We start from the raw sequence: 9,945 nt of genomic DNA, 5'->3' as shown, positions 1-9,945 counted from the left end.
CACAGATGAACATCTATGTAGTCTTTGAAGATGTCAGGTACATTTTGGGCAAATTTAAGTCATTTTGGGCTACTTTTCCTATTAAGATAATAGCCCAAATTGAAGAAATCACTAAGTAAATTTGGGCTACTTTTTAAATGGGAAAAGTAGCCCAAATTGACTTTGTGATCCAGTCAATTTGGGCTACTTTTCAAAATTCAAAAAGTAGCCCAAATTGACTGGATCACAAAGTCAATTTGGGCTACTTTTCCCATTGAAAAAGTAGCCCAAAATGAATTAACCACAGATGGACATCTATGTGGTCTTTGAACATGACAGAGTCATTTTGGGCAAATTAGAGTCATTTTGGGCTACTTTTCCTATTAAAATAATAGCCCAAATTGAAGAAATCACTAAGTAAATTTGGGCTACTTTTTCAATGGGAAAAGTAGCCCAAATTGACTTTGTGATCCAGTCAATTTGGGCTACTTTTCAAAATTCAAAAAGTAGCCCAAATTGACTGGATCACAAAGTCAATTTGGGCTACTTTTCCCATTGAAAAAGTAGCCCAAAATGAATTAACCACAGATGGACATCTATGTGGTCTTTGAACATGACAGAGTCATTTTGGGCAAATTAGAGTCATTTTGGGCTACTTTTCCTATTAAAATAATAGCCCAAATTGAAGAAATCACTAAGTAAATTTGGGCTACTTTTTCAATGGGAAAAGTAGCCCAAATTGACTTTGTGATCCAGTCAATTTGGGCTACTTTTCGAAAATCAAAAAGTAGCCCAAATTGACTCAATCACAAAGTCAATTTGGGCTACTTTTCCCATTGAAAAAGTAGCCCAAAATGAATTAACCACAGATGGACATCTATGTGGTCTTTGAAGATGTCAGAGTCATTTTGAGCAAATTTGAGTCATTTTGGGCTACTTTTCCTATTAAAATAATAGCCCAAATTGAAGAAATCACTAAGTAAATTTGGGCTACTTTTTCAATGGGAAAAGTAGCCCAAATTGACTTTGTGATCCAGTCAATTTGGGCTACTTTTCAAAATTCAAAAAGTAGCCCAAATTGACTGGATCACAAAGTCAATTTGGGCTACTTTTCCCATTGAAAAAGTAGCCCAAAATGAATTAACCACAGATGGACATCTATGTGGTCTTTGAACATGACAGAGTCATTTTGGGCAAATTAGAGTCATTTTGGGCTACTTTTCCTATTAAAATAATAGCCCAAATTGAAGAAATCACTAAGTAAATTTGGGCTACTTTTTCAATGGGAAAAGTAGCCCAAATTGACTTTGTGATCCAGTCAATTTGGGCTACTTTTCAAAATTCAAAAAGTAGCCCAAATTGACTCAATCACAAAGTCAATTTGGGCTACTTTTCCCATTGAAAAAGTAGCCCAAAATGAATTAACCACAGATGGACACCTATGTGGTCTTTGAACATGACAGAGTCATTTTGGGCAAATTAGAGTCATTTTGGGCTACTTTTCCTATTAAAATAATAGCCCAAATTGAAGAAATCACTAAGTAAATTTGGGCTACTTTTTCAATGGGAAAAGTAGCCCAAATTGACTTTGTGATCCAGTCAATTTGGGCTACTTTTCGAAAATCAAAAAGTAGCCCAAATTGACTCAATCACAAAGTCAATTTGGGCTACTTTTCCCATTGAAAAAGTAGCCCAAAATGAATTAACCACAGATGGACATCTATGTGGTCTTTGAAGATGTCAGAGTCATTTTGAGCAAATTTGAGTCATTTTGGGCTACTTTTCCTATTAAAATAATAGCCCAAATTGAAGAAATCACTAAGTAAATTTGGGCTACTTTTTCAATGGGAAAAGTAGCCCAAATTGACTTTGTGATCCAGTCAATTTGGGCTACTTTTCAAAATTCAAAAAGTAGCCCAAATTGACTGGATCACAAAGTCAATTTGGGCTACTTTTCCCATTGAAAAAGTAGCCCAAAATGAATTAACCACAGATGGACATCTATGTGGTCTTTGAAGATGTCAGAGTCATTTTGAGCAAATTTGAGTCATTTTGGGCTACTTTTCCTATTAAAATAATAGCCCAAATTGAAGAAATCACTAAGTAAATTTGGGCTACTTTTTCAATGGGAAAAGTAGCCCAAATTGACTTTGTGATCCAGTCAATTTGGGCTACTTTTCAAAATTCAAAAAGTAGCCCAAATTGACTCAATCACAAAGTCAATTTGGGCTACTTTTCCCATTGAAAAAGTAGCCCAAAATGAATTAACCACAGATGGACATCTATGTGGTCTTTGAAGATGTCAGGGTCATTTTGGGCAAATTTGAGTCATTTGGGGCTACTTTTCCTATTAAAATAATAGCCCAAATTGAAGAAATCACTAAGTAAATTTGGGCTACTTTTTCAATGGGAAAAGTAGCCCAAATTGACTTTGTGATCCAGTCAATTTGGGCTACTTTTCAAAATTCAAAAAGTAGCCCAAATTGACTCAATCACAAAGTCAATTTGGGCTACTTTTCCCATTGAAAAAGTAGCCCAAAATGAATTAACCACAGATGGACATCTATGTGGTCTTTGAAGATGTCAGGGTCATTTTGGGCAAATTTGAGTCATTTGGGGCTACTTTTCCTATTAAAATAATAGCCCAAATTGAAGAAATCACTAAGTAAATTTGGGCTACTTTTTCAATGGGAAAAGTAGCCCAAATTGACTTTGTGATCCAGTCAATTTGGGCTACTTTTCAAAATTCAAAAAGTAGCCCAAATTGACTCAATCACAAAGTCAATTTGGGCTACTTTTCCCATTGAAAAAGTAGCCCAAAATGAATCAACCATTGATGCACATCTATGTGATGTTCCGAAAATGACTTTGTCATTTTCGTCGACTTTTTCAATTGAAAAAATGATACCTTTAAATTCATTAAAAATCAATGCTTTCACCTAGGAGGCTGAAATTACAGTATGTTCATCGTGAGTACATGTCGAATCAGTGTGCAAAAGATTGTAGATGTGCGACATTTCTAAAGGTCAAAGGTCAGAGACAAGCACATCTGAGGCCTTCATTTCATCCCTTTAAATTCATTAAAAATCAATACTTTGACCTAGGAGGCTGAAAATACAGTATGTTTATACTGAATTGGTGTCGAACAAATGGGTATAAGGGTCATACCTGAAATCCTTGTGCAAAGTTGCTCCAGACCCCTAATTCAATATGGGAGCCTTTTTGATCCATGAAAGTAGCCCAAATTTAAACAAGGGTTTCCCGCCCTTTTTTCCCTCCTTTTTAATTTTTTTTTAAAGAAAACTAAAAAACTTGGGAACTTGCTTTTTTCACAGTCTTGTAGAGGGGCCTAAGCCTGACCAGTGTGCAAAATTTGGGATCTCTCAGGCCCCTGGGGGCCTCGTGAGGCCAGAGAACAGGGACGAGCTCATCTGAGGCCTTCATTTCATCCCTTTAAATTCATTAAAAATCAGTTCTTGGACCTAGGAGGCTGAAATTACAGTATGTTCAATGTGAGAACATGTAGAATCAGTATGCAAAAGATTGTAGATGTGCGACATTTATAAAGGTCAAAGGTCAGGGACAAGCACATCTGAGGCCTTCATTTCATCCCTTTAAATTCATTAAAAATCAATGCTTTGACTTAGGAGCATGAAAATACAGTATGTTTACCCTGAATTGGTGTGGAACAAATGGGCATAAGGCTCATACCTGAAATCCTTGTGCAAAGTTGCCCCAGACCCTTAATTCAATATGGGAGCCTTTTTGATCCATGAAAGTAACCCAAATTTAAACAAGGGTTTCCCGCCCTTTTTTCCCTCCTTTTTAATATTTTGAATTAAAATACTTCTTTTAGAGATATTGCTTTGATTTTTGAATATAGTGCATAATTTAACATGCTTTACATGACTGTTTTGGTCCCATCTCATTCGGCCAATCAGAAAGCTACTTAGCTTCCTAGACCAGTTAGGAACTTGGGGCTTTTATATCATGACCCTTGTCTAAAATGAAGCTCAGACCTCAAGTTTCAAATGATTTGACCCATTTTTGTGGCAACGGCGAGCCGCCAAAATCTGAAAAATGCAAACTTTGGAGCCCCGCCCCTCGAAAAGTACAAGGCCGATGGAGGCGCCGATGATGGCGTTCTACTCGTATCTGGACCCTCTACAACATATAAAAATTTCAGCCCTGTCGGACTTTTAGAACAAAAGTTCCTCCAAACTGCCCAACTCTGGCAGAGGGTGTTGGAAGCACCAAGTCCAACACCCTGTGAGATTTTGAACCCTGTCCAACCAATTAAGAAAACTAAAAGACTTGGGAACTTGCTTTTTTCGCAGGCTTGTAGAGGGGCCTAAGCCTGACCGGTGTGCAAAATTTGGGATCTCTCGGGCCCCTGGGGGCCTCGTGAGGCCAGAGAACAGGGACGAGGCCTTCATTTAATCCCTTTAAATTCATTAAAAATCAGTGCTTTGACCTAGAAGGTTGAAATTACAGTATGTTCATCGTGAGAACATGTAGAATCAGTGTGCAAAAGATGGTTAAGCTGCGACCTTCCTAAGTGGGAAAGGTCACGAATCTGTGTCAAAGGTCAAGTCATGAAAATATCCCTTTAAATTCATTAAAAATCACTGCTTTGACTTAGGAAGCTGAAATTACAATATGTTTATCGTGAGAACATGTAGAATCAGTGTGCAAAAGATTGTAGATGTGCGACAATCCTAAAGGTCAAAGGTCAGGGACAAGCACATCTGAGGCCTTCATTTCATCCCTTTAAATTCATTAAAAATCAATGCTTTGACTTAGGAAGCTGAAAATACAGTATGTTCATCGTAAGAACATGTAGAATCAGTGTGCAAAAAATTGTAGATGTGCGACATTTCTAAAGGTCAAAGGTCAGGGACAAGCACGCCTGAGGCCTTCATTTCATCCCTGTAAATTCATTAAAAATCAATGCTTTGACTTAGGAGGCTGAATATACAGTATGTTTATCCTGAATTGGTGTGGAACAAATGGGTACAAGGCTCATACCTGAAATCCTTGTGCAAAGTTGCCCCAGACCCTTAATTCAATATGGGAGCCTTTTTGATCCATGAAAGTAGCCCAAATTTAAACAAGGGTTTCCCGCCCTTTTTTCCCTCCTTTTTAATATTTTGAATTAAAATACTTCTTTTAGAGATATTGCTCTGATTTTTGAATATAGTGCATAATTTAACATGCTTTACATGACTGTTTTGGTCCCATCTCATTCGGCCAATCAGAAAGCTACTTAGCTTCCTAGACCAGTTAGGAACTTGGGGCTTTTATATCATGATCCTTGTCTAAAATGAAGCTCAGACCTCAAGTTTCAAATGATTTGACCCATTTTTGTGGCAACGGCAAGCCGCCAAAATCTGAAAAATGCAAACTTTGGAGCCCCGCCCCTCGAAAAGTACAAGGCCGATGGAGGCGCCGATGATGGCGTTCTACTCGTATCTGGACCCTCTACAACATATAAAAATTTCAGCCCTGTCGGACTTTTAGAACAAAAGTTCCTCCAAACTGCCCAACTCTGGCAGAGGGTGTTGGAAGCACCAAGTCCAACACCCTGTGAGATTTTGAACCCTGTCCAACCAATTAAGAAAACTAAAAGACTTGGGAACTTGCTTTTTTCGCAGGCTTGTAGAGGGGCCTAAGCCTGACCGGTGTGCAAAATTTGGGATCTCTCGGGCCCCTGGGGGCCTCGTGAGGCCAGAGAACAGGGACGAGGCCTTCATTTAATCCCTTTAAATTCATTAAAAATCAGTGCTTTGACCTAGAAGGTTGAAATTACAGTATGTTCATCGTGAGAACATGTAGAATCAGTGTGCAAAAGATGGTTAAGCTGCGACCTTCCTAAGTGGGAAAGGTCACGAATCTGTGTCAAAGGTCAAGTCATGAAAATATCCCTTTAAATTCATTAAAAATCACTGCTTTGACTTAGGAAGCTGAAATTACAATATGTTTATTGTGAGAACATGTAGAATTAGTGCGCAAAAGATTGTAGATGTGCGCCATTTCTAAAGGTCAAAGGTCAGGGACAAGCACATCTGAGGCCTTTATTTCATCCCTTTAAATTCATTAAAAATCAGTGCTTTGACTTAGGAGCCTGAAAATACAGTATGTTCATCGTGAGAACGTGTAGAATCAGTGTGCAAAAAATTGTAGATGTGCGACATTTCTAAAGGTCAAAGGTCAGGGACAAGCACGCCTGAGGCCTTCATTTCATCCCTGTAAATTCATTAAAAATCAATGCTTTGACTTAGGAGGCTGAATATACAGTATGTTTATCCTGAATTGGTGTGGAACAAATGGGTACAAGGCTCATACCTGAAATCCTTGTGCAAAGTTGCCCCAGACCCTTAATTCAATATGGGAGCCTTTTTGATCCATGAAAGTAGCCCAAATTTAAACAAGGGTTTCCCGCCCTTTTTTCCCTCCTTTTTAATATTTTGAATTAAAATACTTCTTTTAGAGATATTGCTCTGATTTTTGAATATAGTGCATAATTTAACATGCTTTACATGACTGTTTTGGTCCCATCTCATTCGGCCAATCAGAAAGCTACTTAGCTTCCTAGACCAGTTAGGAACTTGGGGCTTTTATATCATGATCCTTGTCTAAAATGAAGCTCAGACCTCAAGTTTCAAATGATTTGACCCATTTTTGTGGCAACGGCAAGCCGCCAAAATCTGAAAAATGCAAACTTTGGAGCCCCGCCCCTCGAAAAGTACAAGGCCGATGGAGGCGCCGATGATGGCGTTCTACTCGTATCTGGACCCTCTACAACATATAAAAATTTCAGCCCTGTCGGACTTTTAGAACAAAAGTTCCTCCAAACTGCCCAACTCTGGCAGAGGGTGTTGGAAGCACCAAGTCCAACACCCTGTGAGATTTTGAACCCTGTCCAACCAATTAAGAAAACTAAAAGACTTGGGAACTTGCTTTTTTCGCAGGCTTGTAGAGGGGCCTAAGCCTGACCGGTGTGCAAAATTTGGGATCTCTCGGGCCCCTGGGGGCCTCGTGAGGCCAGAGAACAGGGACGAGCTCATCTGAGGCCTTCATTTAATCCCTTTAAATTCATTAAAAATCAGTGCTTTGACTTAGGAAGCTGAAATTACAATATGTTTATTGTGAGAACATGTAGAATTAGTGCGCAAAAGATTGTAGATGTGCGCCATTTCTAAAGGTCAAAGGTCAGGGACAAGCACATCTGAGGCCTTTATTTCATCCCTTTAAATTCATTAAAAATCAGTGCTTTGACTTAGGAGCCTGAAAATACAGTATGTTCATCGTGAGAACGTGTAGAATCAGTGTGCAAAAAATTGTAGATGTGCGACATTTCTAAAGGTCAAAGGTCAGGGACAAGCACGCCTGAGGCCTTCATTTCATCCCTGTAAATTCATTAAAAATCAATGCTTTGACTTAGGAGGCTGAATATACAGTATGTTTATCCTGAATTGGTGTGGAACAAATGGGTACAAGGCTCATACCTGAAATCCTTGTGCAAAGTTGCCCCAGACCCTTAATTCAATATGGGAGCCTTTTTGATCCATGAAAGTAGCCCAAATTTAAACAAGGGTTTCCCGCCCTTTTTTCCCTCCTTTTTAATATTTTGAATTAAAATACTTCTTTTAGAGATATTGCTCTGATTTTTGAATATAGTGCATAATTTAACATGCTTTACATGACTGTTTTGGTCCCATCTCATTCGGCCAATCAGAAAGCTACTTAGCTTCCTAGACCAGTTAGGAACTTGGGGCTTTTATATCATGATCCTTGTCTAAAATGAAGCTCAGACCTCAAGTTTCAAATGATTTGACCCATTTTTGTGGCAACGGCAAGCCGCCAAAATCTGAAAAATGCAAACTTTGGAGCCCCGCCCCTCGAAAAGTACAAGGCCGATGGAGGCGCCGATGATGGCGTTCTACTCGTATCTGGACCCTCTACAACATATAAAAATTTCAGCCCTGTCGGACTTTTAGAACAAAAGTTCCTCCAAACTGCCCAACTCTGGCAGAGGGTGTTGGAAGCACCAAGTCCAACACCCTGTGAGATTTTGAACCCTGTCCAACCAATTAAGAAAACTAAAAGACTTGGGAACTTGCTTTTTTCGCAGGCTTGTAGAGGGGCCTAAGCCTGACCGGTGTGCAAAATTTGGGATCTCTCGGGCCCCTGGGGGCCTCGTGAGGCCAGAGAACAGGGACGAGCTCATCTGAGGCCTTCATTTAATCCCTTTAAATTCATTAAAAATCAGTGCTTTGACTTAGGAGGTTGAAATTACAGTATGTTCATCGTGAGAACATGTAGAATCAGTGTGCAAAAGATGGTTAAGCTGCGACCTTCCTAAGTGGGAAAGGTCACGAATCTGTGTCAAAGGTCAAGTCATGAAAATATCCCTTTAAATTCATTAAAAATCACTGCTTTGACTTAGGAAGCTGAAATTACAATATGTTTATCGTGAGAACATGTAGAATCAGTGTGCAAAAGATTGTAGATGTGCGCCATTTCTAAAGGTCAAAGGTCAGGGACAAGCACATCTGAGGCCTTCATTTCATCCCTTTAAATTCATTAAAAATCAATGCTTTGACTTAGGAAGCTGAAAATACAGTATGTTCATTGTGAGAACATGTAGAATCAGTGTGCAAAAAATTGTAGATGTGCGACATTTCTAAAGGTCAAAGGTCAGGGACAAGCACATCTGAGGCCTTCATTTCATCCCTGTAAATTCATTAAAAATCAATGCTTTGACTTAGGAAGCTGAAAATACAGTATGTTTATCGTGAGAACGTGTAGAATCAGTGTGCAAAAAATTGTAGATGTGCGACATTTCTAAAGGTCAAAGGTCAGGGACAAGCACGCTTGAGGCCTTCATTTCATGCCTGTAAATTCATTAAAAATCAATGCTTTGACTTAGGAGGCTGAATATACAGTATGTTTATCCTGAATTGGTGTGGAACAAATGGGTGTAAGGCTCATACCTGAAATCCTTGTACAAAGTTGCCCCAGACCCCTAATTCAATATGGGAGCCTTTTTGATCCATGAAAGTAGCCCAAATTTAAACAAGGGTTTCCCGCCCTTTTTTCCCTCCTTTTTAATATTTTGAATTAAAATACTTCTTTTAGACATATTGCTCTGATTTTTGAATATAGTGCATAATTTAACATGCTTTACATGACTGTTTTGGTCCCATCTCATTCGGCCAATCAGAAAGCTACTTAGCTTCCTGGACCAGTTAGGAACTTGTGGCTTTTATATCATGATCCTTGTCTAAAATGAAGCTCAGACCTCAAGTTTCAAATGATTTGACCCATTTTTGTGGCAACGGCGAGCCGCCAAAATCTGAAAAATGCAAACTTTGGAGCCCCGCCCCTCGAAAAGTACAAGGCCGATGGAGGCGCCGGTGATGGCGTTCTACTCGTATCTGGACCCTCTACAACATATAAAAATTTCAGCCCTGTCGGACTTTTAGAACAAAAGTTCCTCCAAACTGCCCAACTCTGGCAGAGGGTGTTGGAAGCACCAAGTCCAACACCCTGTGAGATTTTGAACCCTGTCCAACCAATTAAGAAAACTAAAAGACTTGGGAACTTGCTTTTTTCGCAGGCTTGTAGAGGGGCCTAAGCCTGACCGGTGTGCAAAATTTGGGATCTCTCGGGCCCCTGGGGGCCTCGTGAGGCCAGAGAACAGGGACGAGCTCATCTGAGGCCTTCATTTAATCCCTTTAAATTCATTAAAAATCAGTGCTTTGACTTAGGAGGTTGAAATTACAGTATGTTCATCGTGAGAACATGTAGAATCAGTGTGCAAAAGATGGTTAAGCTGCGACCTTCCTAAGTGGGAAAGGTCCTGAATCTGTGTCAAAGGTCAAGTCATGAAAATATCCCTTTAAATTCATTAAAAATCACTGCTTTGACTTAGGAAGCTGAAATTACAATATGTTTATCGTG

Source organism: Halichoeres trimaculatus, unplaced genomic scaffold (assembly GCF_033239565.1).
Source record: "Halichoeres trimaculatus isolate MK-OKI-2021-1 unplaced genomic scaffold, fHalTri1.1 fHalTri1_scaffold_26, whole genome shotgun sequence".
Taxonomy (NCBI): Eukaryota; Metazoa; Chordata; class Actinopteri; order Labriformes; family Labridae; genus Halichoeres; species Halichoeres trimaculatus.
The sequence above is the reverse complement of the archived record's forward strand: the minus strand, read 5'-3'. Positions refer to the sequence as shown.